A 25057-nucleotide genomic window follows, 5' to 3' on the forward strand; every position below is an offset into this window, starting at 1 on the left:
GCTAGTAGTGTCAATCAGGAGTCGTCTGCACTCCTGATCGTAAGCGGAGGCATCCTGGATGACAATGCCGCCCCCCTTATCTGCACTCTTAATAACAATTTCTGCGTTCTTCTGAAGGGATTGGATGGCTTTATATTCGCCAGCTTTCAAATTCTTAAAAGGGGTGGGTTCTGCCAGAGACTCCACTTCAAGGAACACTGCCTGCTCAAAGGCTATTATATCAGCGGGCATTAAATGTGCAGGTGGTGTAAAAGAAGACTTTTTCTTGAAGTTGGTGTCACTGACTGCACCCTGGTTTCCTGTTTAGTCTTGTTGTTCGAAGAAGGTTTTTAACCTGAGTTTTCTGAAGAACTCACAGAGTTCACATTGTAATTTAAAACGGTCAAGGCGCGGTGTGGGTATAAAGCCAAGTCCCTTTTCTAAGACAGCGGTCTCATCCGAATTCAGGATGATTTTGGATTGATTGGTTACTAAGGTTTTGTGTTGCTGGGTCCCACTCTCTGATCTTGGGTTTTGCTCCGTGTGTTGTCGCCCACGGATTCTGTTGGACCCCAATGAACTTGATTCCCCCCTCTCCACTTGCCCCTGCCCCTCCGGCCAAAACCTAAAAAAGGCTGGGGATACATATTCTGCTGGAAATGTTGGGGTGGTGGGACAAAATGAGGATTCCAGCCAAATTGGGGTGGAATTGGTGGTTAATTAAAAGGGTTGGGCTGGTAAACTCCATGCCCCTGTTGTGGTTATGGAAACCAGTGTGGGATATTTTGATTTTGATTTTGTCTCCCTCGGCCCCTACCACGCTGTCTATTTCCTCTGCTTCCAGTACTAGAATTACTGGAGTCTGAATCATCGGATGTATTGGAATCATGGTTAGTTCGATCCGGTGGTGTGTAATCAGAACTGGCATATGGGTAGGTTTTATCATATGACCATCTTTTTAGATCTTTCTGGAATTTTACAACCGTAGATTGTGTAAGATTTTCTTTATAATTATTGAGTTCCTTATTAAACTCCTCAAGTTTCTTTTTGAAACCTGTGATTGTTATGTTTATATCCGTTTCCGTTGCCTGTATATCAATTAAAAAGGGCTTCTGACAATCGCATTGCAGTCTTGATGATCAAAATAGCCCAATCATGTGTGCAATGCCAGGCAATCTGGGCCCATTCCTTCCTGAACACACTATCCTCTAAGAATATCCGAGGTGCATTAGTGACTAAAAGGCCCTTGGGGGCCATTTTATTGGTCAAGTATTCTTTCATCATTGTCCATTGTAAGATAGACCCGATGCACACCACCGGTCCGAACTAACTATGATTCCAATACATCTGATGATTCAGACTCCAGTAATTCTATTACTGGAAGCAGAGGGAATAGACAGCGTGGTAGGGGCCGAGGGAGACAAAATCAAAATCAAAATATCCCACACTGGTTTCCATACCCACAACAGGGGCATGGAGTTTACCAGCCTAACCCTTTTAATCAACCACCATTTCCACCCCAATTTGGCTGGAATCTTCATTTTGTCCCACCACCCCAACATTTCCAGCAGAATATGTATCCCCAGCCTTTTTTAGGTTTTGGCCGGAGGGGCAGGGGCAAGAGGAGAGGGGGGAATCAAGTTCATTGGGGTCCAACAGAATCCGTGGGCGACAACACACGGAGCAAAACCCAAGATCAGAGAGTGGGACCCAGCAACACAAAGCCTTAGTAACCAATTTATCCAAAATCATCTTGAATTCGGATGAGACCGCTGTCTTAGAAAAGGGACTTGGCTTTATACCCACACCGCGCCTTGACCGTTTTAAATTACAATGTGAACTCGGTGAGTTCTTCAGAAAACTCAGGTTAAAAACCTTCTTCGGACAACAAGACTCAACAGGAAACCAGGGTGCAGTCAGTGACACCAACTTCAAGAAAATCTTCTTTTACACCACCTGCACATTTAATGCCCGCTGATATAATAGCTATTTGAGCAGGGAGTGTTCGTTGAAGTGGAGTCTCTGGCAGAACCCACCCCTTTTAAGAATTTGAAAGCTGGAGAATATAAAGCCATCCAATCCCTTCAGAAGAACGCAGAAATTGTCATTAAGAGTGCAGATAAGGGGGGTGGCATTGTCATCCAGGATGCCTCCGCTTACGATCAGGAGTGCAGACGACTCCTGAGTGACACTACTATCTATACCATCCTCCAACAAGATCCTTCTCCTTTCCTGAAAGACGAAATAATGGAACTGGTCACGACAGCAGAAAGGGATGGCTACATAAGTAAACAGGAAGCTGATTTCCTAAACAATTCTGAGGGCAAAATCCCCTATTTTTATACACTCCCAAAAACCCATAAAAATCGGCTTCCACCTCCTGGAAGACCGATAGTCTCGGGGATTGCTTCTCAGTTGGAGCCACTCTCGAAATACTAAGATTTCTTTTTCAAACTATTGGTACAGTCCACCAGTACCTACATTAAGGATACCAAAAGTCTTCTTTCAATGCTACCTACCGTCCAGTTGCCTGAGGAGCCATGTTTTTTGGTCTCTTTAGACATTGAAAGTTTATATACTTGCATCCCGCAGGATGCAACATTGAAAGTACTGGCAGATGTCCTAGAGCCGACCACCTTGACCTATACAACCTTCAGAGCCTTTGTCATTGATTGCGCTACATTAGCTTTGAAACGCAACTTCTTCCAATACGAAGACACCATCTATCTGCAAAAGACAGGTACTTCGATGGGCAGCACTTTTGCCCCTAGCATTGCAGGGTTGTGTGGGTACAACTTTGAGAAGACTCATATTTTGGCTGCCACTAATCCTTACGCTCTCAATGTTATCCTGTGGCAGAGGTACATTGATGATGTGCTTTTAATCTGGAAAGGCTCAGAGGAAAGCCTTCTAGCCTTTTTTGATTGGGTGAATATCTGTGATCCCCATCTGAAATTCACTCATCAATATGACCCAAACTCCCTCGTCTTTCTGGACGTCACACTAACCAGGGAAGGTGACCATTTAATTAGTAAAACTTACTACAAACCTACAAGTAAAAATAACCTTCTTCTTTTTTCAAGTTTCCATCCGCGCCCGTTACGGGAAAACGTACCTTTTGGCCAATATCTACGAATCCGTAGAAATTGTAGTAACCTCAGTGATTTCAATACCCAAGCAGAAGATCTCACGAATAAGTTACTAACTAGGGGCTACCCAAAGAGAATACTGCACAAAAGCCGCAAGAGAGCAAGAAACAATAACAGGGAGGCCTTGCTGGAAGATCACAGTAAGGAGAATGAAGCTGAGATTCCACTGACCTGTGTAATGCCCTACAGCAATATATCCAATGCTGTGAGCCACTGCATAGGCAAACACTGGCGCATCCTTACAAGCAGTGGGCGTAAATGTCAAAAACCGCTGTTTTCAAATAAACGAGAGAGAAGTCTGCAAGACTCTCTTGTACATACTCGTCCCAGAATTGACCAGACAATGCAAGATCATACAGTTCGGAATGCATGTGGTCTACCCCCTGTAACAGGCCACTTCCCTTGTGGCGGATGCAGTGTTTGTCACCTCATCACAACAACCAAAACTCTCAATTTGGAGGAGGGCAAAGTATGGCATCTCAGGGGACACATGAATTGTAATTCAAGTAATGTCATCTACCTGATAAGTTGTACCTGCTATCTCAGGAATGTGGGAATGGCCACAAGGAAGATAAAAACGCACATTGGGGAACACTGCAGCAATGTGAGATGCGGCAGGAGTATCACAAAACTGACTGCCCACTTCCTAGAATGTGGCCATTGTCCCAATGATCTTAGATGGACAATAATAGAGCAACTGAATCAAATCCACGAGGGTAGCATCTTTGAGAAGGAACAAAGATGGATATACCGCCTTTCCACGCATACACATGGCCTCAATGATGATATACCTTGGGGGTCAGTTATGCGGAGGTAACTTTTTCCCTTTGTTGCTACCTGTTTTTTGACTTAGGGTTTACATTCCCTTGAGATGAAGTACCTCCCAGTTTTGGAATTTCTTTTCCCTGCTCCTAATAAGATCTACTATAGAGCGCTGAAAAAGATATGCGGGCTGTACCCAGCTAAGTAACGACCACAATTGCAGTTATTATGCCACAGGTTTCTACATCTGCTGTAGCAATAGCACATCTGCTATGGCGTTGTCAGTGTAGAGCGCTTTATACTAGTTTACAACAGTTCTGTCGGCAAATAAATAAAGTTCTTTGCTGCCAGATATATGGCCACATCTCTATGGGACAATCTTTACTAAATAAAGTTGTTTTCACACAAAAAAATGGCACATACGCGCAATGCGAGCGAACATGTAAATAAATAACGAGGTCCCTTTAAGAACTGAATGCTAAGGAATAGTCACGCGATCGCGAGTTACGTCGATTACGTTCCCCATTTAAGACATACGTCCGGAACGGCTCCCTGTTGTTTCGGGCTGTGGATGTGGACGCTCTAGGTTCTGCACGGCAGGTAGTCACCCGGAAGCAAGTCAGTCTATCGAAGTAACTGACCGGCCTTTGGCTTACAGCTGTTTTCTTTATCTCTATGAAAACCTAACTACTGGACTTTAGAAGTTGGTAATCTGACCAAATATCTTTTATTTGCTTTTCCTCAGATACTCTGGGCGTGAAGGATTCCCCCTGCCATTAGCCTAAGGGGTGCCTCCACCACTAATTGATTGTGAGTGTCTGTTCCGACCAAAATCTGATTTACTGATTCTTCTGTTGTTCTGAAGGTGTTTTTACTGTATCCATTTTTAAACAAGCACTTTTCGAAATGTTAACAAATGGCTTGCCACATGACATGTTTATAATGCAATATGTATCATGTTGAGGCATAGACCAGATTGGCCAAATATTACGCCAGACACACTGCTAAGTTCATAGCAGAGTTATTGCTCATATGCAAAAAAAATTTTTGCAATCACAATATGCGAAATTGTCTACTATAAAGTTTTTTCGAGTCTCTAGAAAATCATTGACTGTTGGGGGAGGCTCTATGGTGAATGAGCGTGTTTTTAAATGATTGTAATTCAATATGTCTGACCCTCACAATGGGGTACTGTAAAGAATCTGTTGCTGCTTTATTTTTGTATTACAGATTTCCCTGTCTCTCACATCCTGGAGAGGCCATAGGAGACAACACCTAGGCAAACTTTTACAGATAAGGTTGTAAAGTTTCTTTGTCCCACACCATCGGATCAGGCACCTTAGCGTGCTCCAACCGCGGAGTGAGGACGTTTTTTTCGGTCCTGATGAATGCTGAGCTGACTGTTGGCTCATTAGCAGAAACATGTCGACCCTCTTTCTCTATTGACTTATAGGACTTAATGGTTCAAATTAACATAACCCTTTACAAGTCCGCTATTTTCACTGGTTTTAATGGAGTTAGAACTTCCCTCTTGTTAAAAGAATGTTTCAGTTTGGGGAGTAGTCCACACTCCTTTTAATTCACTTCTTTCATCACACTTTTGGATATTATTCTTTCCATAAGGACCCAATGAAGACAGCTGGCTACCGACTTTCAGTTGGTGCCTGAGGGTTCTTTTCTTTCCACTGAGCATGCTTACCTTACCTCCCTACTAACTATGAACCTGTTATGGTGAAACTACTTCTTGAATTTTCTTTTTCTTTATAGTTACGTCGTCACTCTTTTGTTGATTGTTATCTATTACTGCTAAGGGGTACAAGAGTGGCCTTTTGACCCTTTCTCTCTTGTTGATTGCATTAACTTGGCAGCGGGCAGCTGCGAGAGTTTATTTATTTTAAATAACTCTTTTGAAAAGTGCATCGTTCACACCTTCATAATGGAAGCGTCGAGTCTATCTTATTCTAGAGAGGAGGCAGATGACATATTAAGTGATCCTTCGCTGTTTGCCGACCCTCTAATGGCCCAAGCAATATGACAAACCTCCTATTGGGACAAATTGGGCGAGCAGAAAAAGAGTAAGATTAGGGCCATCTTACACGGGACAATGATGAAAGAATACTTGACCAATAAAATGGCCCCCAAGGGCCTTTTAGTCACTAATGCACCTCGGATATTCTTAGAGGATAGTGTGTTCAGGAAGGAATGGTCCCAGATTGCCTGGCATTGCACACATGATTGGGCTATTTTGATCCTCTCGACTGCAATGCGATTGTCAGAAGCCCTTTTAATTGATATACAGGCAACGGAAACCCATAGAAAGACAACAATCACAGGTTTCAAAAAGACACTTGAGTAGTTTAATAAGGAACTCAATGAATATAAAGAAAATCTTACACAATCTAAGGTTGTAAAATTCCAGAAAGATCTGAAAAGATGGTCATATGATAAAACCTACCCTTATGCCAGTTCTGATTACACACCACCGGATCGAACTAACTATGATTCCAATACATCTGATGATTCAGACTCCAGTAATTCTAGTACTGGAAGCAGAGGGAATAGATAGCGTGGTAGGGGCCGAGGGAGACAAAATCAAAATCAAAATATCCCACACTGGTTTCCATACCCACAACAGGGGCATGGAGATTACCAGCCCAACCCTTTTAATCAACCACCATTTCCACCCCAATTTGGCTGGAATCCTCATTTTGTCCCACCACCCCAACATTTCCAGCAGAATATGTATCCCCAGCCTTTTTTTGGTTTTGGCCGGAGGGGCAGGGGCAAGAGGAGAGGGGGGAATCAAGTTCTTTGGGGTCTAACAGAATAAGTGGGCGACAACACACGGAGCAAAACCCAAGATCAGAGAGCAGGACCCAGCAACACAAAACCTTAGTAACCAATTTATCCAAAATCATCCTGAATTCGGATGAGACCGCTGTCTTAGAAAAGGGACTTGGCTTTATACCAAGCCGCACCTTGACCGTTTTAAATTACAATGTGAACTCGGTGAGTTCTTCAGAAAACTCAGGTAAAAAACCTTCTTTGAAGAAAAAGACTCAAGAGGAAACCAGGGTGCAGTCAGTGACACCAATTTCAAGAAAAAGTCTTCTTTTACACCACCTGCACATTTAATGCCCGCTGATATAATAGCCTTTGAGCAGGCAGTGTTCCTTGAAGTGGAGTCTCTGGCAGAACCCACCCCTTTTAAGAATTTGAAAGCTGGAGAATATAAAGCCATCCAATCCCTTCAGAAGAACGCAGAAATTGTCATTGAGAGTGCAGATAAGGGGTTGGCATTGTCATCCAGGATGCCTCCGCTTACAATCAGGAGTGCAGACGACTCCTGAGTGACACTACTAGCTATACCATCCTCCATTAAGATCCTTCTCCTTTCCTGAAAGACGAAATAATGGAACTGGTCACAACAGCAGAAAGGGATGGCTACATAAGTAAATAGGAGACTTATTTCCTAACCAATTCTGAGGGCGAAATCCCCTATTTTTATACACTCCCAAAAACCCATAAAAATCGGCTTCCACCTCCTGGAAGACCGATAGTCTCGGGGATTGGTTCTCAGTTAGAGCCACTCTCGAAATACTGTGATTTCTTTTTCAAACCATTGGTACAGTCCACCAGTACCTACATTAAGGATACCAAAAGTGTTCTTTCAATGCTACTTACCGTCCAGTTGCCTGAGGAGCCATCTTTTTTGGTCCCTTTAGACATTGAAAGTTTATATACTTGCATCCCGCAGGATGCAACATTGAAAGTACTGGCAGATGTCCTAGAGCAGACCACCTGGACCTTTACCACCTCCAGAGCCTTTGTCATTGATGGCGCTACATTAGCTTTGAAACGCAACTTCTTCCAATACGAAGACACCATCTATCTGCAAAAGACAGGTACTTCGATGGGCAGCACTTTTGCCCCTAGCATTGCAGGGTTGTATGTGTACAACTTTGAGAAGACCCATATTTTGGCTGCCACTAATCCTTACGCTCTCAATGTTATCCTGTGGCAGAGGTACATTGATGATGTGCTTTTAATCTGGAAAGGCTCAGAGGAAAGCCTTCTAGCCTTTTTTGATTGGGTGAATACCTGTGATCCCCATCTGAAATTCACTCATCAATATGACCCAAACTCCATCGTCTTTCTGGACGTCACACTAACCAGGGAAGGTGACCATTTAATTAGAAAAACCTACTACAAACCTACAAGTAAAAACTAACCTTCTTCATTTTTCAAGTTTCCATCCGCGCCCGTTACGGGAAAACTTACCCTTTGGCCAATATCTACGAATTCGTAGAAATTGTAGTAACCTCAGTGATTTCAATACCCAAGCAGAAGATCTCACGAATAAGTTACTAACTAGGGGCTACCCAAAGAGAATACTGCACAAAAGCCGCAAGAGAGCAAGACACAATAACAGGGAGGCCTTGCTGGAAGATCACAGTAAGGAGAATGAAGCTGAGATTCCACTGACCTACGTAACGACCTACAGCAATATATCCAATGCTGTGAGCCGCTGCATAGGCAAACACTGGTGCATCCTTACAAGCAGTGGGCGTAAATGGCAAAAACCGCTGTTTTCATATAAACGAGAGAGAAGTCTGCAAGACTCTCTTGTACATACTCATCCCAGAATTGACCAGACAATGCAAGATCATACAGTTCTGAATGCATGGGGTCTACCCCCTGTAACAGTACACTTCCCTGGTGGCGGATGCAGTGTTTGCCACCTCACCACAACAACCAAAACTCTCAATTTGGAGGAGGGCAAAGTATGGCATCTCAGGGGACACACAAATTGTAATTCAGGTAATGCCATCTACCTGATAACTTGTCCCTGCGATCTCAGGTACGTGGGAATGACCACGAGGAAGATAAAAACTCGCATTGGGGAGCACCGCAGCAATGTGAGATGCGGCAGGAGTACCTCAAAACTAACTGCCCACTTCCTAGAATGTTGCCATTATCCCAATGATCTTAGATGGACAATAATAGAGCAACTGAATCAAACCCACGAGGGTAGCATCTTTGAGAAGTAACAAAGATGGATATACCACCTTTCCACGCATACACATGGCCTCAATGATGATATACCTTGGGTGTCAGTTATGCAGAGGTAACTTTTTCCCTTTGTTGCTACCTTTTTTTTGACTTAGGGTTTACATTCACTTGAGATGAAGTACCTCCCAGTTTTGGAATTTTGTTTCCCTGCTCCTAATAAGATCTACTATAGAGCGCTGAAAAAAATATACGGGCTAAGTAACGACCACAATTGCAGTTATTATGCCACCGTTTTCTACATCTGCTGTAGCAATAGCACCTCTTCTATGGCGTTGTCAGTGTAGAGCGCTTTATACTAGTTTACAACAGTTCTGTCGGCAAATAAATAAAGTTCTTTGCCGCCAGATACATGGCCACATCTCTATGAGACAATCTTTACTAAATAAAGTTGTTTTCACACAAAAAAATGGCACATACACGCAATGCGAGCGAACATGTAAATAAATAACGAGGTCCCTTTAAGAACTGAATGCTAAGGAATCGTCACGTGATCGCGAGTTACGTCGATTACGTTCCCCATTTAAGATCTACGTCCGGAACAGCTCCGTGTTGTTTCGGGCTGTGGATGTGGACGCTCTAGGTTCTGCACGGCGGGTAGTCGCCCGGAAGCAAGTAAGTCTATCGAAGTAACTGACCAGCCTTTGGCTTACAGACGTTTTCTTTATATCTATGAAAACCTAACTACTGGACTTTAGAAGTTGGTAATCTGACCAAATACCATTTCATTCTCTTTTCCTCAGATACTCTAGGTGTGAAGGATTCCCCCTGCCACAAGCCTAAGGGGTGCCTCCACCACTAATTGATTGTGAGTGTCTGTTCCGACCAAAATCTGATTTACTGATTCTTCCATTGTTCTGAAGGTGTTTTTACTATATCCATTTTTAAACTAGCACTTTTTGAAATGTTAACAAATGGCTTGCCACATGACATGTTTATAATGCAATACGTATCATGTTGAGGCACAGACCAGATTGGCCAAATATTATGCCAGACACACTGCTAAGTTCATAGCAGAGTTATTGCTCATATGCAAAAAAATTCTTTGCAATCACAATATGCGAAATTGTCTACTACAAAGTTTTTTCGAGTCTGTAGAAAATCATTGACTGTTGGGGGAGGCTCTAGGGTGAGTGAGCATGTTTTTAAATGATTGTAATTCAATATGTCTGACCCTCACAATGGGGTACTGTAAATAATCTGTTGCTGTTTTATTTTTGTATTACAGATTTCCCTGTCTCTCACATCCTGGAGAGGCCATAGGAGACAACACCTGTGCAAACTTTTACAGATAAGGTTGTAAAGTTTCTTTTTCCCACACCATCGGTTCAGGCGCCTTAGCGTGCGCCAACCTCGGAGTGAGGACGTTTTTTTCGGTCCTGATGAATGCTGAGCTGACTATGGGCTCATTAGCAGAAACATGTCGACCCTCTTTCTCTATTGACTTATAGGACTTTATGGTTCAAATTAACATAACCATTTACTAGTCCGCTATTTTCACTGGTTTTAATGGAGTTAGAACTACCCTCTTATTAAAAGAATGTTTCAGTTTAGGGAGTAGTACACACTCCTTTTAATTCACTTCTTTCATCACACTTTTGATATTATTCTTTCTAGAAGGACCCAATGAAGACAACTGGCTACCGACTTTCAGTTGGTGCCTGAGGGTTCTTTTCTTTCCACTGAGCATGCTTACCTTACCTCCCTACTAACTATGAACCTGTTATGGTGGTAGAAATTAAACTACTCCTTGACTTTTCTTTTTCTTTATAGTTACGTCGATACCTAACTACTCCCTACTAATCAAACCCTTGCTTACACTAACATCTAAAGAAGTGCAAGAGCCTTTGCCTTGGACGCCCGAATGTCAGAAGTCTTTTGAGCAATTGAAAACTCGGCTTTGTTTGACTCCAGTACTCGGCACTCCTGATTACAGCAAACAGTTTGTGTTGTACTTCCATGAGACGGGCGGTTGTGCACTTTCTTTCCTAGCAATGGCTGTGTGCTTATTTCTCTGCTCTCCTTGATCCAGTTGCAAGAGCCCTCCTGAGTTGTCTAAGAGCGGTCATGGCTGTGGCCACTTCGATCAGACAATCAGCTGGTCTCATACTTGATACTGATCTCACAGTCATGGTACCCCATGCTGTGGACACGCTTTTGAATAAGACAAAGACAGAGCACCTCACCAGTGCGCTTCTTACTGGTTATGAATTGACATTGTTCGCAAACTATTTTTCGATCAAAAGATGTGCCACTCTGAATCCAGCCATGATACTATCCCTCCCTTCTGAGAGTAACGAAATTGACAAACATGATTGTATCTTCCGGACAGAAGAAGAGAATAAAGCACGGGTAGACTTGACTGGTGTTCCCTTATCTGACCCACAAGGGTAACTATATGTCGATGGCTCTTGTTTTAAATTACGAGATGGTACCACCACTGCAGCATATGCTATTACCACACTGCGTACAGGGGTAGAGACATTGCGATTCCCTTATCAGTCAACCCAAGCTGCTGAGTGAGCTGCCCTTGTACGAGCTTGTGAATTGAGCGAGGGACTGGTTGTCAATATTTATACTGACAGCCGGTATGCCTTTGGGGTCGCCCATAACTTTGGGCGACTCTGGGCAGAGAGGGGGTTCCTTACTTTACACGGAACTAGAATTCAGCATGGGCACCCTATAATGAGGCTTTTGTCTGTGTTGACGCTCCCTAAGAAATTGGCTATTGTGAAGTGTAGCGCCCATAAGAAAGTTACTGATGACGTAGGAAAGGGAAATGGTTTTGCTGATCAGACAGCTAAGGAAACGACCGGACAAAAATGAAAAGAATGTTTGTAGCAGGTCTCCCTAGATGGGTCCCTAAAGTTGTTATGTTTGAAGACACTCTTGAGATTGTGAAAGAGATACAAAGTGAGGCCACGATAGAAGAATTAGCAGTGTGGCAGGAAAGTACAGCACAATTGCATGATGAAGGATGAATGAAGTCAGGAAAGCAGAGATGGATGTTGCCTGATGAAGTCGGGGAAGCAGAGATGGATGTTGCCTGATGCATATGCTCTCCTTGTGGTTACGATGGCCCATGATCCAGCCCATATTAGTGCTAGGGGTATTTGCAAGTTGTTGGACCCTGTATGGCAGAATGACAATATCCCTAAGACAGCTGCACACTTAGTGCAGCACTGTATGGTGTGCATGATGCACAATCCTGGAAAGGGTAACCCCACACCGCCTGGAAATTTCGCACCGCCCACCTTTCCTTTTGAGGTCCTTAAAATGGACTACATACAATTGGAAAGATGCAATAATTTGAAGTATGTCTTGGTGGTTGTATGTGCATTCAGTACTGAAAGTTTACGGTGTATTCACCAACAGGTCTGGGATTCCCTGCCAGCTGCACCAGAGGGGCACGGACACAAAATCCCGCCTGGTGACTTTATCCTGGTGAGAGATTTTCAGAGGAAGAAAAATGTGGAGCCTCGGTGGAGGGAGTCAGAGCAGGTCCTGCTAGCAATGCGTATCGCAGTGAAGGTCGCTGGCCATAAGAACTGGATACATGGGACTCATTGTTGCATGGTCACTGTGCCTTTGCCCTATGATCTGTGGATGGAGGACTGATTTGGGGTCTCCAAGACTAAACACGTGCCTCAGTTTGTTCTGTTTAGTGACACCCAGCTGATTTGGACTCAAACAGATCAGGAGAATGAAAATGTGTTAAATGCTGCTATTCCTCTGAAAATACAGGTCATTAAGGAGCCGTTGTTTGTTGATCTGACTATGCTTGGGGCTGCTAGGTACGACTTGCACAGTTGGCTGAGGGAAAATACATCCAAGCAGAAACAAGATTAGGGATGGAGTGCGTAAGATAGGTTGTACTGAAGCTGCAGTACCGATGGAGATTCATTGAGCTTGGTGAAAATCTGCTTGTTTTAGTTCAGTTGTTTGAACATTAGAGAGGCATGTATACACTGAAGGAATACCTGTGTGCAACGTGGCATACTAGCTTAGGACAGAGCAAGCTCCACCGCCGGTGCTCAAGAGCGCAAACGTATTGATGGACAATAGGAGCCTGTACCAGTGCGGCTCTGACGGACACTGGGATCTTACAGCTTTCCTTTTCATATACTTGCCCCCATTTATCACTTGTTATACATCCCTTTGGCAGGCTGGTTACAGAGGAAGAGCAGCCGATGGTTCTTATTGCTCAACGTAATGTGGTGTGGTCACATAAAAGAAAATTGATTTATGTGATTTCTGCAGCTTTGTTCTGTGGGGTGCTTTGGGTCTTGGAAAATGCTTACAGTGTACCTTAAAGTAGTGGAGGTAACGGTTTTTCTCCAAAATGAAATAAGAGAATGGCTTTTAGTAATATATTTTTGGAGACAAATAAGAGATTTTTTGGTAACGGTACACCCTGCTACGTCACTGACTCTTTTACCAGTTTATGGACTGCATATCTTTTGTCTTTAGTGAATTATACATATACCAAACCCCCTGATTTTGTAGAGATGAAAGGAGCATTTTGATCTGGTTATTCAGGACCATGCCTGTACCATCACAAACAATAGGGGGCAGGTTATCCTGGCTGTGATGATAACACCTATTGTGATAATTTTTATATGAAGGACCAGAATATAACATTAGTAGGTTGGCATTACAAACAATTGACGGTCCTCCAACAGGCAGGTTATTATCCTGCTTGCTGTCCTATTATTAATAGTACCGACACCTCATTATACATCAATTGTTCAGGGTTAGTGATGCTTGAAGAGACAATTCCTTAAGTAAGAGCAAATGATCCAAGTACAGTCGGAATGAGTACTCTGTATTCCACAGTGGATTATGATGGACCAATTTAATTTACACCCAGAGTTTTTCTTTTTGTCTAATGGAACTTACTCTAATGTTCATAATGGAACAAATTATGTGGCTCTTGGGATGATGTTGCCTCTGGGTGTACCCTGTAAGAATGCAAGAACTTAGGTGAAGTGCGTGAAAAGAACATTGATGAAGGAGTTCTGCGAGGTAGTAACAGATATCAAGATCAAAAATTCAAGGTATGGTATTGCTTTTGGATATATTATGTCGTCTAATTTTACACTGGGTGGAACTGCCATTTCAAGAGGTGAAAAGGCACGAGAGTATTTTGGGTGTAAGTTGCAAATATTATCCAGTACGACTGCGTCAGCTCTGCATGACAGCACCACTCAGTTAGAAAGCATGCTGATTTATTCCGAGCAGAAAAGATATGCTGTGGAATTTAATTTGGCTAAGGATGGTGGTGTGTGCACCGTAGTTGGCGACCAGGGCGTAGTCGGGATAACAAATATGGAAAATAATATTACAAAGCATATTCTGGATATTTCAGAAAATGTCAAGTGGATGGAATGCGGAAATTAGAATTGGTCTATGGTGGCTGGAGATGGATCCTTAAGAAAATAATTTACCTTATTGCTATATTGGTGTTTTGCTGTGTTCTTGTTGAATGCCTGCCTGCCTGTTGTACCTATTGTACCAGCCTCTTACCCCCAAATGTCAAATATCGATTTATGACACAAATGCCGCAATTATTAAGGTGAAACCTTGACCTCTGGTCCAAGGCCAGCACTCTCCCTGGCATCTCCGCCTTCAGCCGGACTGCTCCAGAAAAGAACCCTTCTCTGAGCAGGGTTCGAGCCGGCAGCCCATCCCTGCACCGCAGGTTTTCACCTTGCGTGCAGTCCATTTCCGCTTGCGGTATTCTCCCCTTGTTTGTTCGTATTTTGCTTCCTCATATTGCTCTGTGTGCTGTTTTACTGTGTTGTGCTCATCTCTGACCTGTGTGCTGTTTTTACTCTTTTGTTCTTTTCTCTGCTGTATGTACTTATTTTTTCACCCGTGTTACTGGGCATAATCTTTCTGCAGCTGCTGCCCCGGTGGCCCTGGCCCCTCAGCCCCGCTCCCGCCTCCATAACGCTGCTCCTGCCCCCCCTCCCCTTCATAATGGCAACTGATGCGGGGGAGCGTCTGAAACCTGGACCTCTGGTCCAAGGCCAACACTCTCACCGGCAGCTTTGCCTTCAGCCGGACCTCTCCAGCATAGAACCCTTCCCTGAGCAGGGTTCGAGCGGGCAGCCCGTCCCTGCACTGTAGGTTTTCACCTTGCCTGCAGTCCATTTTCACTTTGGATATTCTTCCCTTGTTCGTATTTTGCTTCCTTATATTGCCCTGTGGGCTGTTTTACTGTGTTGTGCTCATCTCTGACCTGTGTGCTGTTTTTACTTTTTTGTTCTTTACCCTGCTGTATTTACTTTGTTCTTCACCCGTGTTTCTGGGCATAATCTTCCCGCCGCTGCTGCCCCTGCGACCCCGCCCCCCTCAGCCCTGCTCCCATCTCCCTATTGCTGCTCCCGCCCTCTCCCCTTCATAATGGTGACCGCTGCGCGGTCGCGCCACTGGCGCACGTAAGGCAAGCCCCTCTGACTCGACAGCAACCAGCGCCAGGAACCCGGGCTCCCCCGGACCCCATCACTACGACTCAACCACCTTCTGTGCACTCAATGCTGGAAGACTCGATGACTGCGCCAGATCCTCGCTGAACACCACCCATGGGCAGTTCTCATGCAGACCCTGTCACAGATCCTTCACCATCGACATAGCTCCCAAGACCGCCGAAGACCTGCCTGATGCAAGCTCCATCGAAACCCTGACTTGCATCCATCTCAACGTATACTCCCTGCACCGACATGCCATAGAAATCTGGGACTTGATCGACGCCCTCTCGCCCGACGTCGCCTTCTTCACGGAAACCTGGACTAACGCCACCTTGGGCCCCAACATCGCCACCACTATTCCAGATGGCTACAAGATCCAGAGAAAGGACCATCCACACTGTCCAGGAGGAGGACTCGCATCGCACACAAGACCCCCTCCACCTCTCCATATCCAGCACGAGTGACCCCTTACTCCAACACTGAACACCTCCACTTCCAGATCCAGACAAGCCCCAGACCATGCTATGTGGCACCCTCATCTACAGACCGCCAGGACTTTGCACCCACCACACAACTACCATCACCAAACTCGCCACAGCCCACACCATCACCTCCATGGACTACATCTTACTCAGCGACCTGAACTTCCAACTCGACAATGGAAACAACCCCGACTCCACTACTCAACTCCCAACCCCGCCAACCTAGGATTGAAGCAGCTCGTCAACACACCCACCCACAGAGCGGGTCACACCCTCAACCCCATCTTTGTGGGAAGAACAAACATCTACTTCTTCCACACCACCCAGCCCCCATGGACTGACCACCACTGCGTCCACTTTATGTTCAACACCACCACCACACCCAACTCCCCATGCCTGCCACGATGGAACTGGAGCAAGGTCACAGAGGAGCACCTTAACACCACCCTCTGCCAGGACACCCCATTGCCACGACCGACCACAACACAACAGCCAGGGAATTTTAATGCTAGGCCTTCCGCTGCACCGACAAGCTTGCACCCCTCCACCCCGCCAAACAATGCCCGCTGAAAGCCACCTGGTTCACCACAGACCTTAAAGAAGCCAGACATCTAGAGAAAACCTGGTGAAACCTGAAAACCACGGAATCAGGGAACAACCATAAGAGCGCCCTGAAGAAATACCATCAGCGCATAAGAGACACCAAACGGACCTTCATAAGGGACAAAGTCCAGACCAACGCAACCAACGCCAAGGAACTGTTCAACGTCATACAGCAGTTCAAAAAACCCACTGTGAAGCCATGGACATCACACCCTCCCAGGAACTCTGTGACAAGCTCACTTCTACTTCCATCTGAAGATCAAGACCCTCTATGACAACTTCAGCGAAACAACAACGTGCACCAACCCCCCTCTCATCGCTGCTGATAAGCCGACCATCGCATCATGGGATGCCGCTACTGCAGAACTCATCACAGCTACCATGAAGAAAACCCACTCAGAAGCCCCAAGGACCCTTGTCCACTGCACATCTTCCACAGGGACGCCACCATCATTGTACCTGAACAAGAATGCACTATCAATGCCTCCCTCAGATCAGTCATCTGCCCAGATGACTAGAAACGGGCGGAGGCTAAACCCCTCCTCAAGAAACCATTAGCCGACCCAGCGAACCTGAAGATCTACCAGCCCATCTCTCTCCTCCACTTTGCGGCCACAGTCACAGAGAAACTGGTAAATGCCCAGCTGACCGCCTTCATAGAAGAGATCTCCATCCTAGATGCCTCCTGGTCTGGATTCCGCAGCAACCATAGCACTGAGACTGCCCTCCTCCCCGCCACTGATGACATCCGCATGATACTCATTCAGGGACACAACTCAGCCTTCAACCCATCTCACATAGCACTCTCGCAGCCAGACTACACGACCCGGAAATACAAGGAGCTGCCCTCGATCCAATCCTTCCTATCTGTCAGAACCCAGAGGATCCGACTCCCTCCCTTCCTCTCCAAACCCACGGAAATCAACTGTGGAGTACCCCAGGGATCTTCACTCAGCCCACGCTCTTCAACATCTACATGACTCCCCTCGCCAACATCGTCAAATAGCATGGCCTCACCATCATATTCTATGCTGATGACACCCAGTTCATCCTCTCACTCACGAAGAAGCCAGAGGACACCAGACTCTGTTTCCAGGAAGGTATGACGAACGTGGCAGCCTGGATGAAGGACAGCTGCCTGAACCTGAACTCAGAGAAGACCAAGGTCCTCATCCTTGGTCCCTGCACCTCCACCTGGGACAGCACCTGGTGGCCCGCCGCCCTCGAGATCCCACCCACCCCTACTGACCACGCTTGGAACCTTGTTATCATCCTTGACTCCTCCATCTCCATGAACTGCCAGATCAACACCCTCCCCTGCGGCAGTTTCAATTGCCTTCGCATCCTCCGAAAGCCCTTCAAGTGGATCACCCCCGACTGCAGAAGGACCGTCACCCACATACTCATTTCCAGCAGACTGGACAATGGTAATGCCCTTCTATGCCGGAATCAAAAGAACTCTTCTGCACAGGCTCCAGACCATCCAGAACTCCTCAGCCAGACTCAACCTCAGGACACCGCGCCGAGAGCATATGACTCAACACCTACGAGGCCTCCACAGGCTCCCTGTTCAGAAGAGGGTTACCTTCAAACTTCTCACCCACGCCTAAAAATAACCTCCTCAACATTGGACCCAAATACCTCAATCAGAGAGTGTCCTTCCACCCACCCAAAAGGAACCTCTGCTCTGCTGACCTCGCCCTGGCAGAAGTCCCCCGCATCCGCAGAAACAGAACCGGCGGGAGATCTTACTCCTACATTGCAGCCAAAACCTGGAATGAGCTCACTGTGAACATCAGACGCTCCCCGACCGTGCACACATTCAGGAAGGACCTCAAGACCTGGCTCTTCGACTGACCCAGAGCTGCCCCACCCCCAGCATCTTGAGACCCTCACGGGTAAGTAGCGCGCTATATAAACCCTTGATTGATTGTTTGAATTATGGTCCAGAAGGAAATTGATGACCTCATGCAGATAGATAAGGGCATCTTTGAGACTTCTTCACTTCTTACAGTTTCTCTACCTGATGCTGAAAGTATTGAGTGTGTTCCTTAAAGATCACTTATGATCGTCTTGATTTGTATGTTCTTTGCTATTTTAGTAAAAATAAATGTTTCTCTCGCGTTAAAAGAGGGTCTGTTAGAATGGAAAAAGTCATGTCTGCGCATTGTTCTATGTATGTTAGCATTCGCAGCGCCATTTTTTATGTAGGCTCCATTTTGAATCATGATCGAAACTAATCCTTTGCTGTTTCTGAGGAATGGCCTTCACTAGGTTTCGTTTCTACAGGGTTGAGTTTTGTTTTACTAATGAATATACTGTTATTATTAGCGCACACCTTTCCCACTAAATATAGGCCTTCTCCCACTTGTCTGAAGACGGGCCCGCCTGTAGTGGCCTTGGACTCTGTACCATTGTAAGAATGAGTAATGAGATTGTTTTTTTCTCTCATTCGGATTGCTTTACAGCACCTGCCTGGAAAATTCCACTATGGACATGTTCTAGCCCAGGTACAAAATGTACGAAATGTATCTCTATGCATGTGGACTTTTGTCCCTCTGCAACACTCCTCAGAGACTGGGCAGATTGTGCTCCACTCTGAGTGTACTCTGAATAAACAGCTATTGGTTTGTATTCTCTACTGGCTGACCGACTCTTCATTTGGAGTGGAAGGCTGAGAGGTGGTTGTGAGTGAACCAGGTGACCCTAATTGGGCCACTTCCTTCACGGCTATAGAATTGACGTAGTGCCTGCCTCACAGTTGCCAAATCGACATGGCGCGTGTGAATTTTCAACGCATAGTCCCTCGACGCCAACTCTAAATCAGCACCACACAGTAGTAAGGATCCAAGGCAGCATGTTCAGAAACTGAAACATCACCTCCCCTGCCAGTAAGGAGCTGGTCCATCACCTCCCCAGTGTACTAAGGACCGACGCATTTTTACCTCGTCTCTCCTGCGCATTGCACCATCTTTGATTTTTGTCGCAACTCAGGAATTGTATACTTAAAGAAATGCAGCCATTCATTTCTATGGGCTAAACTTGCTTCATCTTTTATGGTTACATTTGTTTTATTGTTGTCATGTTACTGCATTACAAGCTTTCAATGAAGGATAAGAAGTCAGAGCGTACATGCCATTTTCCAATAATAAACAGAAAACGAATAACACCCATCTCCACATCACCCCTACCTCAACACCCTCACAACCCCCTCCATCTGGTACCAATTGTTCACTGTCTAAGGCAATCTAGGCTCCAATGCCTGCCTAGAAGTCGCTTATTGTGGGGAGTCTGCCTGGGCTGATAGAGGCGCATCTCTAAGTCTCAAAATAAGCAAATACCAGGGACTGTCAGCTGACGGAACTCCTGGGAGAGCAGTGCTATGAACCGCTGCCATGTAGTGTGGAAAGTGTTGCTTCTCCCTGCTGTGAGTGTGAGTCGCTCCATCCCCAGAATCCCCCACAGGCGATACTGCCATATCAGATGTGTTGGAATGGTGACAGTTCCCCAAAGGGAGAGGATAGATTGATGTGCCGCTCTCAAAGCTATGCCAATTTGGTGACCTCTGTGAGAAGCAATGGATATGTGAGGGGATTAGGGAGGCCCAATAAAATGTAAGACTGGAATCTTGGGAGATGTGTGGAGAAGTGAGCATCAATGTCATTTAATACTGAGTTCCAAAAAGGTGCCAGCTTTGTACATTCACAAAGGATATGTGTAAGTGTGCCTTTCTTGCCGCATTGTCTCCAACAGGCGTCGCTACGGGCTATGTTTCCTCTGTGTATGAGCACTGGAGTGAGATACCAGTAGGAAGTGATTTTCAAAGCTGTCTCAGTGCTTGCTATGTTGTATGTCGAACGTCTGACTCCGTGATATACATCCGGCCATTCCGTTGTGGAGAGCTGCCGCCCTAACTCGTCCTCCCACCGTCTTTGAGCAGGGGTTTTCTCTGGCTTCTGTGTGAGGCGCAAGAGGACATATAATTCGGATAGGATCCTCTTATTGGATTGCTTACTCACTAGCCATTTCCAAAAGGGGTCAGAAGCCATTTGACTTTGCTCCTCATGGTTAAGTGGAGTAGCCAGTGCCTTATCTGGAGGAATCTGAAGAGCTCATTCTTGGGAAGAAAGTAGTTATTCTTAGCCCCTTCGCCGCGGGGCTAATTCTTCCGCGGTGCTGGGGGGAGGGGGCAGCGGGCGGCGGTTCTCGTGACGAGCTCAGCTCATCACGCAGCACGGTGGCGTCGTACTCGTCACAAGCTGAGCTTGTCATGACCCCACCCGTTTCTCAGAACGCTCAGCACAGCAGGGGAATTAGCCCCACGTGGGAGCGCCGCAGCGGTCATGACGATCACAGCGCCACCGTGCCTCATGATGAGCTGAGCGCATCATGACCACGCAAGGAGTTAAGGACATAAAGGGTATTGGGTAATTGGGTTACAAGCAGCTTCCCTCCAAATCTGAAAAGCTGGCCTGGTCCCAAGTAGAAAGGCAGGGTTGTCAACTATTAATGTCATTGGAGAAGGAAAAGTGGCTAAATTTCCTCTGCGAGTGCATCCTTCCCAAACCCTCATTAGTGACTGTGTAACAGGAGAGCTATATAAGCTAGAAGCCCAATGAGAGTGCTGCAGGAATGGTACTTTGCCCAAGGATGTCCTTGCTATCGATCTGTCCATGAACAGCCAGTGTTTTTCTGACTCTGTTCCGGACCAATCCACTAAGTAATGCAGCTGGGCTGCTTGAAAATATCAGAGACGACAGGGAATTCCGAGTAGTCCCTTCGCTAATGGAAGCCAACTGCACTCCTTACTCATCCTCGGCCTCCTCCCATCCCACACAAATCAATGAAAGGCAGCTTGGTCTGAAAATAAAAAAGGATTCTAGGCAGGGCGGTTATTTTCAGGGCAGCGATGTGACCCATCAATGAGTGTGAACAGCGTTTCCAGTAATCCAACTCTGCAACCACCTTCCTTGTAAGTTTCTGATAGTTAGAGTTGTTCGTGCGCTCTAAAGTAGAGTACAAATGCAAAAAGATCAACTGATGGACTGAATGCAGCACAAAGGCATACATTCACCCCAGTACAGAGATCTGGGCCTAAATCCATCATTTTTTTGCTCACCATGGCATAGTCTAGTTTGGACCCAGCCATAATCAATCAATCAATCAATCAATCAATCAATCAATCAATCAATCAATCAATCAGTCAATCAATCAATCAATCAAAGTACTTGTAAAGCGTGCTATTTACCCCAGAGGGTCCCAATGCGCTCAGGGGAAGGGGGGTTGCTGCTACTGCTCAAAGATATTTACAACAAGGGGTGGTGAGGGACAGAGTCTCTGAATTAAGCAGAAAGCTCTCACCCAGTCAAGAGATCAGGGCTAGATCCAACACCGTTTTTTAGCTCACTGCACCATCCCAGTTTCAGAACCTGGCTGTATGCAAATTAGTCTGTTCCTGTCCCAGTGCATGATGGGAACAGGGCAAACCAAACTACACAAGCCAATTCTTACACTGGGAAGGAAACAAGCTCCCGGGGACCGGTTTCTGGCATTACAGCCGTCTTCGGCCCGGTTTGCTTGAATCCTGATGGTGCAATGAGCAAGGGTCTCACATCTGAGAATACCCTTCCACGCTTAGGGTGGACAAAAATATTTACAACAAGGAGTGGTGAGGGACAGAGTCTCTGAATTAAGCAGAAAGCTCTCACCCAGTCAAGAGATCAGGGCTAGATCCAACACCGTTTTTTAGCTCACTGCACCATCCCAGTTTAAGAACCTGGCTGTATGCAAATTAGTCTGTTCCTGTCCCAGTGCATGATGGGAACAGGGCAAACCAAACTACAAAAGCCAATTCTTACACTGGGAAGGAAACAAGCTCCCGGGGACCGGTTTCTGGCATTACAGCCGTCTTCGGCCCGGTTTGCTTGAATCCTGATGGTGCAATGAGCAAGGGTCTCACATCTGAGAATACCCTTCCACGCTTAGGGTGGACAAAAATATTTACAACAAGGGGTGGTGAGGGACAGAGTCTCTGAATTAAGCAGAAAGCTCTCACCCAATCAAGAGATCAGGGCTAGATCCAACACCGTTTTTTAGCTCACTGCACCATCCCAGTTTCAGAACCTGGCTGTATGCAAATTAGTCTGTTCCTGTCCCAGTGCATGATGGGAACAGGGCAAACCAAACTACAAAAGCCAATTCTTACACTGGGAAGGAAACAAGCTCCCGGGGACCGGTTTCTGGCATTACAGCCGTCTTCGGCCCGGTTTGCTTGAATCCTGATGGTGCAATGAGCAAGGGTCTCACATCTGAGAATACCCTTCCACGCTTAGGGTGGACAAAAATATTTACAACAAGGGGTGGTGAGGGACAGAGTCTCTGAATTAAGCAGAAAGCTCTCACCCAGTCAAGAGATCAGGGCTAGATCCAACACCGTTTTTTAGCTCACTGCACCATCCCAGTTTCAGAACCTGGCTGTATGCAAATTAGTCTGTTCCTGTCCCAGTGCATGATGGGAACAGGGCAAACCAAACTACAAAAGCCAATTCTTACACTGGGAAGGAAACAAGCTCCCGGGGACCGGTTTCTGGCATTACAGCCGTCTTCGGCCCGGTTTGCTTGAATCCTGATGGTGCAATGAGCAAGGGTCTCACATCTGAGAATACCCTTCCACGCTTAGGGTGGACAAAAATATTTACAACAAGGGGTGGTGAGGGACAGAGTCTCTGAATTAAGCAGAAAGCTCTCACCCAGTCAAGAGATCAGGGCTAGATCCAACACCGTTTTTTAGCTCACTGCACCATCCCAGTTTCAGAACCTGGCTGTATGCAAATTAGTCTGTTCCTGTCCCAGTGCATGATGGGAACAGGGCAAACCAAACTACAAAAGCCAATTCTTACACTGGGAAGGAAACAAGCTCCCGGGGACCGGTTTCTGGCATTACAGCCGTCTTCGGCCCGGTTTGCTTGAATCCTGATGGTGCAATGAGCAAGGGTCTCACATCTGAGAATACCCTTCCACGCTTAGGGTGGACAAAAATATTTACAACAAGGGGTGGTGAGGGACAGAGTCTCTGAATTAAGCAGAAAGCTCTCACCCAGTCAAGAGATCAGGGCTAGATCCAACACCATTTTTTAGCTCACTGCACCATCCCAGTTTCAGAACCTGGCTGTATGCAAATTAGTCTGTTCCTGTCCCAGTGCATGATGGGAACAGGGCAAACCAAACTACAAAAGCCAATTCTTACACTGGGAAGGAAACAAGCTCCCGGGGACCGGTTTCTGGCATTACAGCCGTCTTCGGCCCGGTTTGCTTGAATCCTGATGGTGCAATGAGCAAGGGTCTCACATCTGAGAATACCCTTCCACGCTTAGGGTGGACAAAAATATTTACAACAAGGGGTGGTGAGGGACAGAGTCTCTGAATTAAGCAGAAAGCTCTCACCCAGTCAAGAGATCAGGGCTAGATCCAACAATGTTTTTTAGCTCACTGCACCATCCCAGTTTCAGAACCTGGCTGTATGCAAATTAGTCTGTTCCTGTCCCAGTGCATGATGGGAACAGGGCAAACCAAACTACAAAAGCCAATTCTTACACTGGGAAGGAAACAAGCTCCCGGGGACCGGTTTCTGGCATTACAGCCGTCTTCGGCCCGGTTTGCTTGAATCCTGATGGTGCAATGAGCAAGGGTCTCACATCTGAGAATACCCTTCCACGCTTAGGGTGGACAAAAATATTTACAACAAGGGGTGGTGAGGGACAGAGTCTCTGAATTAAGCAGAAAGCTCTCACCCAGTCAAGAGATCAGGGCTAGATCCAACACCGTTTTTTAGCTCACTGCACCATCCCAGTTTCAGAACCTGGCTGTATGCAAATTAGTCTGTTCCTGTCCCAGTGCATGATGGGAACAGGGCAAACCAAACTACAAAAGCCAATTCTTACACTGGGAAGGAAACAAGCTCCCCGGTAGCTTGTCTCCTTTCTGGTGAAGAATTGGCTTGGTAGTTTAGTCTGCCCTGTTCCCATGATGCACTGGGCCAGGGACAGACTGATTTGCATATAGCCAGGTTCTGAGCTGGGATGGGGCAGTGAGATAAATAACGGTGATGGATCAAGCCCTGATCTTTGGACTGGGTAAGAGTGGTCTGTTTAACTCAGACACTCTGTTCATCACCACCCCCCTTTTTGTAAATCGTTTTTGGCCACTATAGGTGTGGCAGGGTATACTCAGACATGAGTCCCTTTCTCACTGCTCCATCAGGATTCAAGCAAGCTGGGCCGAAGAAGGCAGAAATGCCAGAAACCGGTCCCCGGTAGCTTGTCTCCTTTCTGGTGAAGAATTGGCTTGGTAGTTTAGTCTGCCCTGTTCCCATGATGCACTGGGCCAGGGACAGACTGATTTGCATATAGCCAGGTTCTGAGCTGGGATGGGGCAGTGAGATAAATAACGGTGATGGATCAAGCCCTGATCTTTGTACTGGGTAAGAGTGGTCTGTTTAACTCAGACACTCTGTTCATCACCACCCCCCTTTTTGTAAATC

Source organism: Lissotriton vulgaris, chromosome 5 (genome assembly GCF_964263255.1).
Source record: "Lissotriton vulgaris chromosome 5, aLisVul1.2, whole genome shotgun sequence".
In the NCBI taxonomy this organism is placed as follows: Eukaryota; Metazoa; Chordata; class Amphibia; order Caudata; family Salamandridae; genus Lissotriton; species Lissotriton vulgaris.